The 17,534-nt window shown below is 44.1% G+C and overlaps 1 protein-coding gene across 3 annotated transcripts in view; it reads left to right on the plus strand.

Moving 5' to 3' along the window:
* ADRB2 (adrenoceptor beta 2) overlaps window positions 1–17,534 on the plus strand; it is a 64,592-nt gene that overhangs the window by 42,826 nt on the left and 4,232 nt on the right. The gene's annotated exons all lie outside the window — the stretch shown is intronic.

Raw genomic sequence — 17,534 nt, forward strand, 5'->3', positions numbered from 1 at the left:
ACAAAGGGTTAACTTCAGCCCAGCTTTCTTCCTTACCATGCACCAGTGTCAGAAGGGCTAGAAGAGTGGCTACTGGGAGTGAGGTGTATCTTGGGGAAATAATGCTGTACACCCAGGGTATTCAGATTGGAATGATGCCCAACCTGTCTACATTCTGATTCTTATGTTACTTTCTCATTGTAGACACTAATTCTTGAGGAAGAGGTTTTGCTGATTGTGAGTGGTTTCTGCCTGCTGAATCATTCCACCAGCTGTAATGTAACCTCTTCCCCAACAGTGCCCACCCCAAGCATGCAAAAATCATGTGTTTGGGTATTTTTAGAAAAGAACGTCTGGGTCCTTTTTCTCTGTCTTCTGCTTAATGAGCTGTTAGCGTGAATACATGTCAAGTTTTTAAGCTTTCCTCTGGAAATTCGAGGACTAGGTACTCTTTTATTTTTTACTTTATAATGAAAGCTGAAATCCTCACCTAATCACTTGTCTCCAGGCACTGGACTTGAGAAAAACCACCAAATATCACAAGATTCATATTAAAATCATGAGAGCTGACAACACTGCCTACCCCTGTTCGAGCTAAAATCCATTGACAGTTCCCCTTTAGCTCTTCACCAAAGCTCTAACAAAAGGGATTGTACGTCCTTGACCAGACAGATACATTGTGCCCTGAACACTCACAAAAATCCTCAAGGATCCCGCTGAAACAAGGTTAACTAATACATATCCCTCTGCACCCCGAAACTATACGCTGATACAGAGTCGTCAGATATTACAGGGATGGACCCAGTATAAAAAACTGAACAGAACAGAATGTGGTGTCTTCCTGGTACAACTCTAAAAAACAGTGCTTAAGGAATAAATCATCAAACCCATCTTCAGAACTCACTGCTTTTGGGCTGTGCCTTACATCATTGGCCTGGCCTGTGGCCCAGAGTTTTTTCTGCAGTGGACACTGGCCTCAAATATCTATATGCAAATATAATTAATTAATATTTTTAAAGCCCAGGAAGTAACAGGATGTGTATTGTACAATAAAGAACATCTCAGGACTTTCCTTTGTTCTCTTGTACATCAACTGTAGCTGTGTCAGATCCAGTTTATAAGTCCAAAGAAATTAACTAAATAAGAAATAAGTGTAGATCATAAACTCCTAAAGGAGAGATCTAGTTGTGTATTTGTTGGTGAAGTGCCATGCACATCTGTGTTACTGTATACATTATTATGAATAATTCATAGTATGAGACAGCATGACAGTCCAGAGCAGTGACACTCAGAACTCAGTGGTTCGGGAGTCAAATTAGCGATCAACATTACCCAAAACAGCCACAGTGGTGTGAATTCATTGTTTCATTTACTATAGGACTATATATTAATATGTAAACAGTATGACAGGGGAAATAGATAGATAGATAGATAGATTTTATTCTCACAGTAAAATGATTGATCAAGTTATTATTTTATTAACTTACAATTGGTTAATAACATAGGGAAAGCATTCTGACTAGTTAATAACTTAGATTAGTTAATAATAAAAATCACACAGTGTTTGAATATCATGTGCTGCAAAGAGCCACAGGAAACACATTAAAGAGCCACTTGGTCACTGGTCCTGAGGCTAGGGCATTGGACTGGAACTCAGGAGACTAGGGTTTTATTATTGACTGCTAGTGACTTGCTGTGTAATCTTGGGCAAGTCACTTCACCTCTTTTTGCCTCAGTTTCACCCTATGGGAATGATGACGCTTATATCCTTTGTAAAATGCTTGGAGAGCAACAGATGAAAGGTACTATATGAGAGCAAGGTATTATTACATTAATAACTATGAACGGGATCCTGCCTTGCTCGTACACCCAAAACACCAGAGGTTTGGCTGGAATAAAGTGTATAGGAACATACTTGGACTCATTGTATTATCTGTATCTTAGCACACCATGAATTTCATGCAGCAGCACTACTTTCCCTCTTCAGCAAGGTTAAAGGAGCCATCTCCTTTGTGCAGCCACATTCAGCTCTTAACAGTTCCTACTCTCATGCAGAGTGGCTGGCTTTGGGGGACTGGGAAGGTTTTGCATCTCACCCTGCAACCATCTGTGTGTAATCGAAGGAGAAAAGTGACACGGAGAAGACTGAGGCCATGTCTACACTACGAACACTACAGCAGCATCACTACAGTGCATATCTGCACTGCACTCTGAGGTGCAGACACAGATGACAGCGGTGGAAGGGTTTCTCTAACTCCATCTCCCTGAGTGATGGCAGCTTGGTTGATGGAAGCATTCTTCCATCAGCATCGCTGTGCCTTTACTGGGGGTTAGGTCAACATAGCCAACAACTGAGGGGGGATTCTTCCTCAAGCATTAGCTGTGTTAATCTAAGTTTTAAGTGTAGACTAGGTCTGGGGGGAGGTGGGAAGAAGATGTGGGGGAGGAGCAGAGTGCATTTGAAGCCAGGGAGAGAGCAAAGGAGCAAAAGGGAAGCAGTCTCTGTCACAGCAGCATGCGCGCCCAGCTCAGCTCGATTTAGCTTAATTGTCCCATTTCACCTGCAGAAAAGAAACGTGTACCAGTAATGAATTTCTGCAGTATAAAGCTGTGATGCAGCAGAGGGCACCACGATTTGAAAGAGAAGGGTAAAAGTGCTTGACTCCAACCTCCTCACACTGCATCTATTCCCCCACGCACACGCTGGGTTAATAGGCTGCCTGGGGTTTAGGGACTTGGCTTTAAGGCTGCAAATCATTTCCCACATTCAGCTCTGGTCCACTTTGGGTTACTGACCCTCCACATGGTTGGCTCACGTGGGAACAATTTACGCCGGGGACGCAGCCACAGAGCAGGAAATGCACATGACAGAGGGATGGAGAATTTCCTCCTCCTCAGGCCTGGTAGGGGTATTTCTAGTCAAGAAGTAATCTCAGTGGGATCACTGCAGGATCAGAGGCTTTTGCAAAAATGCCTTTAAAATACAAAGAGCAGGTTAAAACAGGGATGCTGTTGGAATTTTCTTATATATATATACACATGCATTGATATTCAAACACTGCAACCATTGCATTAATAAGACATATCAATTACACTGGGATTGAAAAAATGAAAACAAAGGAGGCTGGAAAGTAAGGTACCAACTATTCAAAGTGATTCTTCTGGCAAGTAAACTCGTTCAGGTGGAGTTCATGGGGACGACCTTAATGGAGCCTTGGATTGGATAGTCAGTGCAGGGTCAATCTTGTGTTTACTTTATGACATTTTCTGCTGTCCCCACAAAGGGCTTGCACTGTTGCCTCACTCCTAAGTGCGAGTGTGGTGCTTAGAATGGCAATGTATTTCCTTAGCAATTTTGTTGCCTCCATCATATATAAGCAGAAAATGCATTATTGTAGGGTTGTTCATAACCACTTGGCTGCACATGGTAGAGTGTAAATGTAGGGTTTTGCTTGCGGGTTTGGGGCTGGTTACATGAGCTATATGTGAGGCACTGACTGGTTTTTATAGGGTTGCTGCCGTGGATGCTGTGTTGTTACTGTGGTATTTTTTGTTGGATTCTTGTAGGTTTCTAGGCCCTGCCATTTCACAAGAAGGAAGCAGGAGGGGGGACTGCAGTGACTGTGGTCTCATAATAAAATAAAGCTGACAGGTCTCACGTTAAATCTATTAACCCTGATACTCAGTTTAACTTTGAATTTCCAAGCCTTCATCATTTCAAGTCAGACCCTCAACAGAGTTTCGGCTTAGGGAGGATGGATTTTTCTGGCATTTAAATGAGAGCTGTCAACTTGACTAATCCCTCAACAGATCTGAGAAGGGATTTTCTTTTGTAGTTGTCACCCTCCAGGTCCTCTTGCCATAAATGCACAGCACAACAAGAAATCACCCATCTGCTTGTTGATGGTAACACCTAAAGCTTACCTTTGTGTGCTCCGAAAACAACCAGTGGACTCCACTTGTGTGCACAGCTTTATCCATAGATTGGATGGTCACGAAGTTGGACTTTTTAAAGAGAGAATTATTATTGGTTTCCTCCCAATTATTTTGGATAGCACAGTCATAACGATGGACCACAATCAAACAAGCCACCAAAAATACACTCATGAAGTTTCCCAGGAATTGTTGTAACAGCTCAGCAGTCAGGGGGGAATTGCAGTTCATACTCAAGTTTCACAAATGATTGTCTTACAGCTGGGGAAGTATTTCCATCACTTGAAGCCAAGTGTCCACAAAGGTTTCCTCCTTCAGACTCAGGACCAATTTTAATGTGGTATATTTGAAAGTAATGTTTGTTTGGATCCTCAAAATGCGTCCATGCCAGTATTGAGTAATTCTACCATCCTGTGACTGTAGACCTGTCCTTCCTGAGCCCATGGCCCTTTTCTTCCTTACTCTCACTCACTGGGTTGCAGCTAAAATTAGACAGCGCATGGACCTTGGCTTAAACTGTCCAAAGTGACTTCGGAGTTTGGTTGTCTCCATTTTGGGCTGCCCAGCTCGAGACACCATAAAGGAGCCTTATCCTCAGAAGGTGCTGAGCACCTGCCCTCTGGGCACTCCGAAACTGAGACACTGTCATCACTAGTCAGGGTTGAAAATCTTGGCCAAGCTTATCTTTGTTACTGGCTTGGTAATACATCTAGCAATAACAAGAATAGGCAGCTCCGAAGCGTGCATTTCCATTGGAAGCCATTTCCAGCTGACGGCTTTGGGGAGGCTGATGCGTCTCTGTCCCTTTCCGAGTGAGCAGGTGGCCACCTCACTAAAAACACCACCAGAACTGGCACTAAGGACCCCTATTGATGGCAGGCCTAGCAGAACGGCAAAGGACTGAATGAACCATGGAGACTGAACTCCCATCCCCAGTGGGAATCTCACCTCTTCCAGACTGAGGCACATAGGCCTGGGGAGACAACAAGGGGAAGATTTGCACTGGTGCTATGCCTCTTCAGTGCATGGAGGGCTTCAGACTCTCAGGGTGTTGGGTTTGGTAGCTTTTGTCAAGGCTAGAAACAGTATTTTAAAATAACCCAAACTATATTATATTAATTAAAACATCAATTGTTGGAAAAGGATTCAAAGGTTCAAAATCAAAGCAGCAACATTTAAAGAGGTCAGGTTTAGAGCTTAATCAAGTTGACAAGACCCCTCTGATTTCACATATATTATTCCTCTCCACTCAGAGACCAGAGCAACACTTCAGTTAAGGGCTCTTGCTGTTGGAATTTAGTAATTGCAAAAATTGCAAAGGAGCCCTTGACTGAGATTGCAGCCAGGACGCCTCTCCTTGTTCTAGTGCAGCAGTGATCACACACAACCCGTCTCAAGAGCTCTGTGATCTAAGTAGTGCACAGAGCCTGCCACACAGAGTTTAACTTCTGACTGGGGAAGAGATAGAGTGAGGGTATCTTATGTGACCCAAGAGCAGGCAGTTTGCAGGAAAATTAAATGTAGCAATTGACACATGATGGCTGCATGGGAAAGCCTGGTAGGAAGGAAGGGCTGCTGTTATCCCCATGTATAGGAGCCACAGCCATATTGTGCAGCCTTCTGAGACATGCAGACATCTGTGATCCCAACAGCTGTGTTTAATCCCTTCTGTCATTATTGATTCTGTTACTTACCATGCCTCTGAACCTTGTTTCTGTTGTCAGTAGAGGCGTGTCTGGATCCACATTTTTAGAGAAAGCAACTGGAATCTGCAGTCATTAAATATTGTCCAAGGAAGCTTTCTCGCTCTCCATTTCTGCTTTGATTTGGGTGGATGGGGAGTTAGAAGCCCGATGACCTGTGCCCGCAGATAGTGGCAGGGAGGAATTGGGGGGTGAGGGTCATTCCGTGTGAGCATGCTCAGTACAAGCCAAGCAGTGTGTGTGCACAGGGGGGGCAGTCTGTGTGACCATGTTCAGCACAAGACGAGCAGCAAAAGTAGCAAATCAGGGGAGGGGCACATGACCCTGCATGCCCCTGCCCCCCATTCGTGCCCTGACATCTCTCCAGCACTCAGATACTACAGTGATAGATGGAGGAGTGAGGGTGCATTTGGAGTGCTCCATTATCCCCACAGGAAAAGTGAGATTTTTCTAGTCAGTGTAACATTGCTGTTTATTTTTTCCAGGTATAGCAGTTGAGCGTGTTGTATTGATAATAGTATTTAAACCCAAGCCAGGGTCCTATCCATACTACGCTAGAACCATATGAGCAACAAGAAAGAATGTGCACTGGATTCCAAAGTCCAGCCTACAGTCCAGCCTACAGTATAACTACAGTGTCAGGGGACCTAGTTACAAACTCTTGTCTCTGTCATAGTTAAAACCTGGGCTTTGATCTTGCCGCGCAGACAAGATTGAAGCATGTTTTAAACATTCGCAAACTCTGCTGCAGCTCCCCAAAAGGTCAAGTCTGTAGTAGGCTTAAAAGCCTGGTGTGGCTTCATCTACCCTGCAAGAGCAAATTGGGATTGGGCATCTGCTCATCTGTAACCAGGCACCCCATCATTGCAATGTAGCTGTTACAAAGCTGTCAGGGCCTTGAATATAAGGAATGAGTACGCTAAGGCTGTGGTTTCTTTATTTTTGTTGCATGTTCCCTCGTGAATCCCACATAGGGCAGTAACCCAACAGTCTGGTTTCTGTAAAATCTCACCTCCTTTCCCCTTCTCTTTGACAATAACCAAACGTTTCCTGGGTGGAAATGAAACTGCTGCCAATATTTTGGGGTGAGTCAGTTTGTTAGTTCCCCTTCTGATCCGGGGGCAAAGGGGAGGGGGAACACTGGTTTCCATCTTCATAGGCCTTCCTCTCTCACCCTTTTCCCCCACAGTAGCTCTGTTGGGTGGAGGAAACCAGCTTCACAGATTTGAATGCACAAAAGCAACACATGAAAATATTTTTGCATGCATGCACTAACACACGTAGCCTTTCGGTCATGGAAATACAAGAGAGGAAAAAAATTATTGCTGGCAAAAACACCCCAAGCCCTCCTGACTCTCATATAACCAAAAACTCCTGCCAGAGTGAAGATTTTATAGACTGATTTCAAAGGACTTACAGCACTTCTGGAACCAAGGTCCAAATTGTTGAGGCACTTAAAAACAAAATCAGAAAAGCCGGGCCAGGCAAACAAGAGGGAGAAATAGGATAACACTGGCTTTCAATTCCTGCTTCCTTGCAGCTCTTTCACATTCTGACTAAACTCCAGAGTTACTCAATTTATCCACTGCCAGGAAAAGAAAAATGTCCCTGAAAACTAGTATTTGGATGTTATTTCTCACTGAAGTAGATGAGAACCCACTCTGGAACTAAGCAGCTGGACTGTCATGTATACCACTTTACAAGCCAGTGATTTTCTCTGGTATCCTGGTGATACCTAGAGGTGGCATTCTGATGTGAAATCTGTGATGTCAAATTAGTGATAAATGAAAGAGGGAACTTAAGTCTTCACATATGCAGGATAATGTTGCCACCATGTGGGAGGTGTTGTACAGTTAAGTCAGGGAACAGGTAATAAGTGGTAGATTAGCAGAGAGGAAGGATCTGGTCAGGGCACTAGCCTGTAACTCAGAAGCCCTGGATTCAATTCCTGTTCTGCCGCAGACTGTGTGATCTTAGGCAAGTCACTTGGTCTCTCTCTGCCTCAGTTCCCAAACTGTACAATAGGGGATAGTAGCACTGTCTTACCTCACCTGAGTGTTATGAGGATAAATACATTGATGACTGTAAGAGGCGCAGATGCTATGGTCATGGGAGCCATATAAATAGCTACATGAGAGTGCTTAGGCCTTCGTGTATCCACTTACTGAAGCTTGGGTTAGAAAGTTTGGCTCAAACTCAGTCATTATCAGATCCACTCAGGAGAGGCTGGTACAAAGGAAAATTGGGTAAACATTGGAGCAGACAGGAATAAAAACCAATCAGAAACTCTTTCAAAAGTCTTTGCAAAAGCAAATGTGTGTCAAAACGTCTGTTTGTAGATTGAAACCCTGCTTTGCATTTTGGAAAGAGGTAGGTATATGCTAGTGGTGAGGATACTGATCGGGGATGTAGGAAACCTAGTTACAAGCTACTGCTTTTCAGAGCAGAGCTTTTCATCTTGGATCACTCTGAATCAGGCAGAGCAAGGACTTGAAGCTGTGTCTCCTCCACCGGGCTTCTGACTATTCTGGTTTAGAACTTGGTCTCTCATGTGTGTGTCTTTTCCGGAAACATCTCTTTTCTGTTCCTCACTGGAACAAAAATGTATTTCAAAACCTCAACGTTTTTCACAAAAAGGAATTGCTGTTTTCCGGCCAACCCTGATATCTTCCCTGCAGCTTCTGCCTAGCTCACGTTTGACCAACAGGTCTGATGCTCAACCTTTCCTTTTCCTAAATAAATCGGGTTACAGAACAACCACAGCTCCCAGGTGCCTATCATTATACAGCAGCCAGGCAGAGCTGACACACTAGAGGGGTCCTGCAGCCATTCTGTGGAAATACAACTCATCCTCTGGTTTCGCATTGGGAATCAGGTTCCTTTGTACTTTAGTCTGAGATGAAGAAGTAACTGATAGATTATTTTATAGTCAGTTACCCTAGAGCCATTTTTATTCTGCTTCGTGGGATGGAGTGGTAGCTGTTTAGCATGCACTTTTTGAACCGTGTGGCCAGATGTAAATTACAGGTGACAGGTGATTGGGGCATGAGATATAACAATATGAGTTCCTGATGAGTTCTCTTTTCATACGTGAGCAATTCAGGTGAGGCAGAAAGGGCAGTGAGGTGAAGATGTGGGAATCAGTGACTATAAAAAACATAAAAAGAGACATCTCTTGTTAGCACAGAGCCATTGCAATGATTAGCTATTGGACTTTTCTGATTTGCTGAGTATGCTGGAGGGATTTAGGGTAAATCCTAACTCTAGTTTTGCCCCAGCCACCACTTAACCCCAAATCTAGTGGACACCAAGCATCCAGGACATAGTGTGGTCTACTGCGCAGGGACAGCAGGATTTGGAGATTGCCTACAGGGTGGCAATCCCTCCCTGCTATGCTGTGCTTCTCTGCTCCTCGACACAGGGTGGGGAGTTGGGGATGAGCTGGATGAGGAGTGGGGCTGGCTATCCATGACTGTGCTGATCCACCAAGCCCTCTCAGAGGTTATACATGTTATAAAGGCTCCTACAGGGACACAGTAGAGGTCACTGAAGCATTCTGCTGTCAATCCATAGCCTGGAGATGATTTCTTTCCCTCTAGCCCCCATTGAACCCCTCACCACAAAACTCCATTACTCAGAATGCCCTTTGACATTGAGTTAGAAATATGGATGGCTTGTGTGTGCAAATGTCATTTTCATTTTCCTCAGAAATAAAGGAGTGCCCCTACAGAATGGCTGCCCTGACGCTTGTATTGTACCTATCCCAATGGAATAGAAGCATTCCCCACACTAGTTTTTCACCTCTCTCATGGGCGTGTGACATTTCGCTCCATATTCTTTATGAAAATATGCTTATGATATGAATATGACATAACTGAGATATACTTTATGCAAGATGGGTCTTGTAAGGTATCATTGGAAAGGTTATGATTTACTGAAGAGATTATCCAATTTGTATGCATGTATCAAATACAACTGGGTATGTATTGGGAAGACAACCACCAGACAACAGGCCATCAAATTTGATGAGTCATCAGGAAGGAACAACAAAACCATGAAGATACTAATCTCTCTCTGTCCTGGAAGGTGTCTAGGGACGTAACTGTGACACTACTAGGTCAGGTGGTCTTGTCACCAGGAGTGGCTCTAGGCATTTTGCTGCCCCAAGCACAGCAGGCAGGCTGCCTTTAGTGGCTTGCCTGTGGAGGGTCCGCCGAAGCCGTGGGACCAGCGGACCCTCCGCAGGCATGCCGCTGAAGGCAGCCTGCCTGCCGCCCTCGCGGCAACCAGCAGAGTGCCCCCAGTGGCTTGCCACCCCAAGCACGTGCTTGGCATGCTGGTGCCTGGAGCCGCCCTTGCTTGTCACCTGATATTAAACATTACCTGGGACTTCTTGTAACTTTCCACTGGAAGGGAACGGGTGTGGGGGGGAGGTCAAGTTTGGGAAACAAAGGATTCCTGCCTTATGTAAATCCTATTTAAGGGTGAGGAGGAAGGCAAATGGGACTCTTCCTCTCCATGGCCTGTCTGCCCAAGAAGAAAGACTGCTAAAGCCACCTGAAGGGAAGGCTACGGGGGAGTCCAGACTGAAGCAGGGGACCAGTCTGAAAAGGAATAGAACTGGAACTCTGAACCACAGAAACTTTGCAACCTGCCTAAAATAATATTTAGGGATGAGAATTTACATTTTGTAACCTGGTTCTTAAGTATGTGGAGCTTAACTTGCGTATTTTGCTTTATTAGGACAGCAATCTACTTTGTTCTGTTTGTTATCTCTTATAGTCACTTAAAATTCACCTTTTGTAGTTCATAAACATACTTCTTGTTTATAATATAATTCAGTTTATGTAACTTCTAACTGGGGACAGGGGCAAGAAGTTGTGCATATCTCCCTCCACATTGAGGAAGGGGGCGAATTTCATAATACCTTTGGGTTTGTACCCCTTAAAGGGCGTGGGCACCAGGGTGTTGGGGCAAGCCCCTAAGGCTGAATCTTTCCAGAGCTGTCTCTCTGTGCAGCTGGGTGTGGCCCTGCCTGTGTTCTTGGATGGAAGAAGCTTGTGAGCCTAGCCCAGAAAGGCCAGGTAAAGGGGACCCAGGCTGGCAGAATAGGCTGACTCAGTAGCACCCCAGCACATCAGGTGACACCCCAAAGGTTCCAAACCCATCACAGGGCTTATTGATACAAAGACAGGAAATATGGTTAATGTGTTCCGACTGGCCTAGTAGTTAGCAACATAATAAGATACACGCATATGTAGGCCGTAACATTCCTCCATCTGGCACACAGCCCAGTCTACTGGTCATGTCCATTGCACACTGGTATGCAGGTGTTTCATCATACCATTATGTCTGTTCCTTTATGAAATCTGGGCTTCTCATAGGCAAGCAGAGATTGGGAGTCATGAAGAGGGATTGGGAGATTTCTTCAGCTGGCTTCTGTTTTGAAACCCATGTTTTAGTTTGGGAACTAAGTTCCTGACAGTTCACAGATCAGAAGCGAGACCATGAGAGGTCAGGCAAGCTGCAGCTCCCGCTGGGTTATGTAGCGTGGCAGATAGCTCGCATTCCAGAACAACATCTGGATTTTTGCGTTTATATGACAGATGTTTTGGAAAAACGACCTGAAGTTTATTTTAATTGTCATCTTCCTAGTCTCCTTCCTATGTGCGCACACACATTCAGGGACCATAAATAAGAATTCTTTAGGTGATGCAGTTCTTAGGACAGCTAGCCCTGTCTTCCATCACTGCCTCTATGTACTGTATGCTGCTGAACTGATATTCCTCTCACATCAGTTTTACAGCAGTGTAAATATGCTGGATCTGAGTCTCCGCTCATTGTCGCCAGTGTATTAGGAGTTCTTCCACTGACGTCAAGAGAGTTACAGCGGTTTTGCACTGGTGTAAATGAGAGGAAAACCAGCACAATTGGCTCCGATGGTGTTACTCCTGATTTACCCCAGTGCCAGTGAGAGGAGAATTGGGCCCAAAATGTTCAAATAAGAAACTGGATGACCTCTGGACATTCCCAACCAGGATAATAGAAAATCAGGCCAGATTCTGATCTTGGTTACACTAATATAAATCTAGTGTAACTCCATTAGAGTTACTCCTGATTTACACTGGTGTAACAGAGATCAGAATCTGGCCTGTCATCACCCCAGTGTGAGGTCTTGAGAAACGGGGGCAAATATGTAGATTATTTTTTTCTTCAGCAAAGCACTAACCTATGCTCTACATAAAGCTTGTTTGGCTAGGTCGATCCATGGGGTAATCGACCATCTTCAGTGGAGTTACACCAGAAATGAATCTGGCCATCTAGTTTACTTCACCAGCCATATTATGATAGCAGTGAGACTCTGTAGGGAGGGTGCTACCTTCCAATATCGCTACCACACCCGGCGCCTTTGCAAACACTCCTGCCTCATGCCTTCCAGATTATACTCCCTAGGCAGCAGCAGCAGCCTCTCTCTGTTGTCCCTTTTTACTTACCATCTTGAAACAGTAATTAATTAATTGTGGAATGGCACCTACTGGCCCCAAATGTAGATGTCCCACAGTGTCTGAAGGTGCACCTGAAACTGCCTCTGGAGCGAAATGCAGTGGCATGCTTGCTTTGCGGTACTACTTGCAGGAAGCCTGGGACACCTGGTCCAGATATTCTGCACTGGCCTCTACTTCATTAATGAGTGTCATTCATTGATCTCTACATTTCCGTGGGCCCGATTTCCTCCCACCCCTTACTGCTAATGGGGACTGTTCGAAGACTAAGGAAGTGAAAGTGGGAAAATCTGACCCTGTACCATTTGGTCCTGGCTACCTCAGGGCTGCCTCTCTCCTTGTGTTACAGCACAGCAGCTCAACAGAAGGGGAAGGTGGAAATGGATTTTTCAGGAAAGGGCCCTTGGCTCAGGAACTCAGTTTCCTAGAGGGTTCGTGGGAGCCTGAGCTTGTCAACCTTCAGGGATTTAAAGAGGCTTTTGCTTGAGGAAGTACTGGCAAGCGTCTAGGGTTCTTATGGCTCTAATGGCAGGAGAAGTGGAGGGCCAGACCTGCAGTAGGTATAAATCACATGGCTCCATTAAAGTCAGTGGTGGAGCTATGCCTATTTACCCCCACCGGCCTGGCATCCTTTATTGGCTTTTGGCCAGTTTGTTAATTGTTTTTAAATGACTGTTTTTTTTTAATAGTGCGTGTGTGCTAAGAGAGTAGTGTCATCGGCAGAGTTTATACAGTGAAGTGATTCCACACCTGGTACCACTCCTGAGAAGTCACAGAGCATGAGGCACCAAAGGGGAGGAAGAGGGTCATGAATCTCCCCAGGAAAGAAAAAAAAAAGGCTTCCTGGCAAGCACAGTTGTGAGGATATTCTAGAACCAACAAATCCCATCAAAGAACAGCAGTGGCCAGTGTCCCAGACAGAGGGAACATGACAAACTCAAGCAGAGATGCAGTCGTCCCTTTAAAGTTCTTATGAGATACATGTGACTCAATGGGATTCGACAGGATGGATGTGTATGGTAGTGTGAGAATGAGACATCGCTCTTCATTTCACACTTATTGTCCCATCAAAGTAAAAAAAAACTCCCCAGAGGCAGAGCTCCTGGATCTAAGCATGAATGGAAGATGAAAATCACTGCATAGTGTTACTGAGATGGGAACGATTAGAGATGGGGAAATGCTACACAACTTCTCCTGCCTCTTTTGTTTGCTGTCTGTGACTATGCTAGGAGAGGAGTTCATTAGCAGGAATCAGCATGCTTTAAGACACTGCTGAAAAATAGTCACAAAAAGTGAATGAAACGGTAATTTTTCACTGGAAATTTAAGTCTAAATGTTCAGCTTGTTCAATCAGGAAGCAGAAATATAGAACATAATTGATTTGTCCAATCAAAACTAACCAACACAGTTTGAATTTAGAGTACCAAATAATCACAATAAATTCCTCATAAACTACCTAAAGACAGAGAATGACTTCTATGGGAGTTTATCTGAGTAAGAACTATGTAAGGACCTCAGGACTAGACCTAAGAGTTGTGGGCAGTCAATACCTACAAGACTGAGTGTGTAGCAGAGCCAAAACCTGGCTCTTCCAAAGTTACAGAAGTAGGTAGTTATGTTGCCATTGCTATATCCTATCAAACCCAATCGTGATCTGCTTTGCAGACTTATTTCAGATTTCAAGCATATTATTTGCCCAGCATATTCTTTCCCTAATTTTAAAGTGAATCCCTTGAAAACATTAGGATCTTCTCTCAGAGGTTGCAGTGTGGCACTTCTGCAAACCCCAGGTTTTAAGGTTTCAGAGTAGCAGCCATGTTAGTCTGTATCAGCAAAAAGAACAGGAGTACTTGTGGCACCTTAGAGACTAACACATTTATTTAGGCATAAGCTTTCGTGGGCTAAAACCCACTTCATCGGATACATGCAGTGGAAAATACAGAAGGAAGATATATATACACAGAGAACGTGAAACAATGGGTGTTACCATGCACACTCTAACAAGACTAATCAATTAAGGTGGGCCTGATTAGTCTCGTTAGAACTGGTATGGCAACACCCATTTTTTCATGTTCTCTGTGTATATATATCTTCCTCCTGTATTTTTCACTGCATGCATCCTATGAAGTGGGTTTTAGCCCACAGAAGCTTATGCCCAAATAAATGTGTTAGTCTCTTAAGGTGCCACAAGTACTCCTCTGTTCTTTTTCCCAGGTTTTAAGTTAGTTTCCTTGTCAATGTCAGCTCAAAAGCTCCAGCTGTAGGGGAACTGAAAAAGATCCCTTCCGGTTCCAACTTGGTAAGATAGAAGGAGAAGCTTCACTCACTGATTCCAGTTTTCCTGTCTGTCGCTCAAGGGTGGTTTTCACATTTCATTGCTGAGACTGATTTGTTTCACCTTTGCAACGGTATTTCAGACTTTACAATATTCTTATTTTTAGCTGCTAAACCTTTAGCTCCAGGTCCTTCACTGCACCTAATGCGGTGCCATTGTGCAATGAAACCAATGGAATCTTGATATCTACCACATTCCACCTAGGAAGTCTTAAGGAATTTCAAGTTTAGTGAGCTGCTAGATTGCAAGATTTTTGGAGCAGGGATCATGATTTCTTATATGTTTCAGTAATTTATGATACACTGTGGACAATGAGAGAAACAAACTAAATAAAATAATGATTATTAATAATAGAATCCAAGATTATTTGCTGAATTGTTTTCCCCCTAGTTTAGTGTTAAGTGTATATCAGACCAAACCCTTGGTGTATTTTAATAGCTGTGACAACAGAAATACTGTCAGTAGACCTTTTTGGAGGGGGAAATATTAAGGGCCATGTTCTCTTCCTTTTTCTTTGTGGGACTAATAGAAGCCTTCATAGTAATTAAAATGTTTTTAAATGTTCTATTTTTGTCTTTGAGTTTCCTTTATTTAGTATTTGTAACGACTATTGTTATTGAATAGCCACCCCCCCACATGGCTGAACTCACTGCTGAGTTTGGAGATCTTTATCTAATCCGCACAAAACCACTGCACAATAGATCAGAGTCTCTTTTTATGAGAGGAGCTGGCATAGAAGAAGGTGCTACATGTTATAAGAACGGCCATACTGGGTCAGACCAAAGGTCCATCTAGCCCAGTATCCTGTCTTCTGACAGTGGCCAATGCCAGATGCCCCAAAGGGAATGAACAGAACAGGTAATCATCAAGTGATCCATCTCCTGTTGCCCATTCCCAACTTCTGGCAAACAGAGGCAAGGGACACCATCCCCGCCCATCCTGGCTAATAACCATTGATAGACCTATCCTCCATGACCTCCATGAACTTATTTAGTTCTTTTTTAATAGATAGTGGTGCCTTGGCAGAGTTGAGTGAGAGAAACTTGCACTGCTTCTTCCCATGCTATCCTGGATCTAGTCAGCATTATCCATCCCCCTCACTTTCATGAGCAATAAAATTAAAATTTAATCCTATATACATTGCCTCTCTCTTCCCCCAAATATTGCGAGCCGTGACCCAATGCTGCCAAAACAACGCCATTGGACTGCTACATGAAGCATGCATGGAAATGGATAATTTGGATAATTCTGAACCCTGGATACTAGGAGTCCTAATCACAATAAAAGAAAGAAGAGTACTCACTGGCTTATTCATTCAGACCAGAACCCTTTATAGCCTTTCCCCCAGCTGAGGACTCAATTTCTGTGTGAAAGCCACAGCAGAACGTTAAAGCCAATTCTTCTACTGTATTACTCACATCAGGGCCTAATCTCAACACCACTGAAGTCTATGGGAGACTTTTCATTGCCTTGGGTAGCCTTTGGATCAGGCCCATAGTGAGTGTCTGGGAATACTTGATTGCAAAGTTTTTCTCCAGCTGTTGGGTTGATTCCATGTCTCAGTAGTGGAACTCTAATGCTGCTATGGTTTCCCAGGGAAGCCCCATTTCTCTGTATCCATGCTGTGCAATGCTCTCCAAAAAGCCCTAATCTCAGTGAGTTCAGTGCCCATCCTCCCTCTGCTGATTTCAGTGTACAAAAATAATCTTCAAGCCCTGCAGAAACTATCATCACAAGAGCCAGAAGTCCTGTAAGTTAGAAGGAAGGAAGGGTGGGGAGGGGTCTGTATTTTACAGAACAGAGACAGCACTGGTGGCTTTGAAACCAAACAGAATTGGCAGCCAACACTATTGTAAATCATCTGTCTCATTATGGAAGTTTGACTTCCAGTCACACCAGAAATTTAGCTTTATTTCAGTCTTGGTGGTGTTTTCATAGAACTGAAAGGTCCTCCCCTACCCCTCCAAGATCCATAAAACTATGTCTTTGTGCCAAAATCATCAAGTCATTCATTAAAATAGCATTTACAAATAAAAACAAAATCAGACCCAGGCTATTCTCTCTCTCTCTCTGACACTCGTTCATTTTCAGGAAGTTGAGAGCTCTTCTTTTCTTCTATCATTATGGTCACTGGGTATATGAGCACAAACGAAAATTTTAGTGGCCTGTGATGTGCAGGAGGTCAGACTAGATGGTCCCTTCTGGCCTTAAGCTCCGTGATCATCTGTAATACCTTAAGAGTGCATAGGAGGCATTTGTTATTTATTTCTGTTATTTGCTCTCTGCAGGGAAGTGATACCTAACCATTTTGGGGGTGGGGAGAGGGAAGGGGTTGCTGTTTGGGGGGAAAGTATTGTTTAGCAATTAAAATGGCCAGAATTGTGTGTGATCTCTGCTGAGCAGCTGGTGAGATTGTTCTGAGTATCTGAACCAAGATCACAGGACTTTTGTGGAAATGTCTCTAGGGACAGTGACAGAAGGAGAAGCATCAGCTGCACTCTGAGGTGTGCAAAGAGCATTCTCCAGATAAAGGGAGCATAGCACAGCTACCAGCAGCAGAGGAGCATAATGAGGGGTACAGCTTCTGTGGTGCCCCATAGCTAGTGGTGTCCCAAGGGGGTGTCTAAAGGTGGTGGGCGAGGATCTTATAGAGGTTCATGTCCCAAGAATGGTTCTTCACCAGTTTTGCTATCTGGGAGGCTCCCTGAGTTAGAGCTAGGCCTGCCGCTTGCAGCTGAGGTAATTAGTTGTGGATGAGCCTAGTTAGGCTCAGAGACTTGAAAGAGGGTGAGGGGCATTGATGGAAAGTCAGAAACAAGCTTCTCTCCCTGAAGGACACAAGCAGCTCCTGCTGAGTTTGTATCCTGCTTGTACAGTGAGCAGCTCTGGGGAGTGCTGTCCTCTGTCTGCTGTTTGTTATGGAGTTTAAAGCTGCATGAAAGGAATGCAGCCAGATGTTTTATTTGCTTATGCTGCGGGGAGGAGACAGACTGAAAATGCCAGTGAGGGCTTCCCCTGGGACATGGTGCCTGGTGAGCTTCCATCTAAATTCACGAATGCCAGGCTTTGCTCACTGAGTCT

The sequence above is a fragment of the Gopherus flavomarginatus genome, chromosome 7 (genome assembly GCF_025201925.1).
Source record: "Gopherus flavomarginatus isolate rGopFla2 chromosome 7, rGopFla2.mat.asm, whole genome shotgun sequence".
Classification (NCBI taxonomy): domain Eukaryota; kingdom Metazoa; phylum Chordata; order Testudines; family Testudinidae; genus Gopherus; species Gopherus flavomarginatus.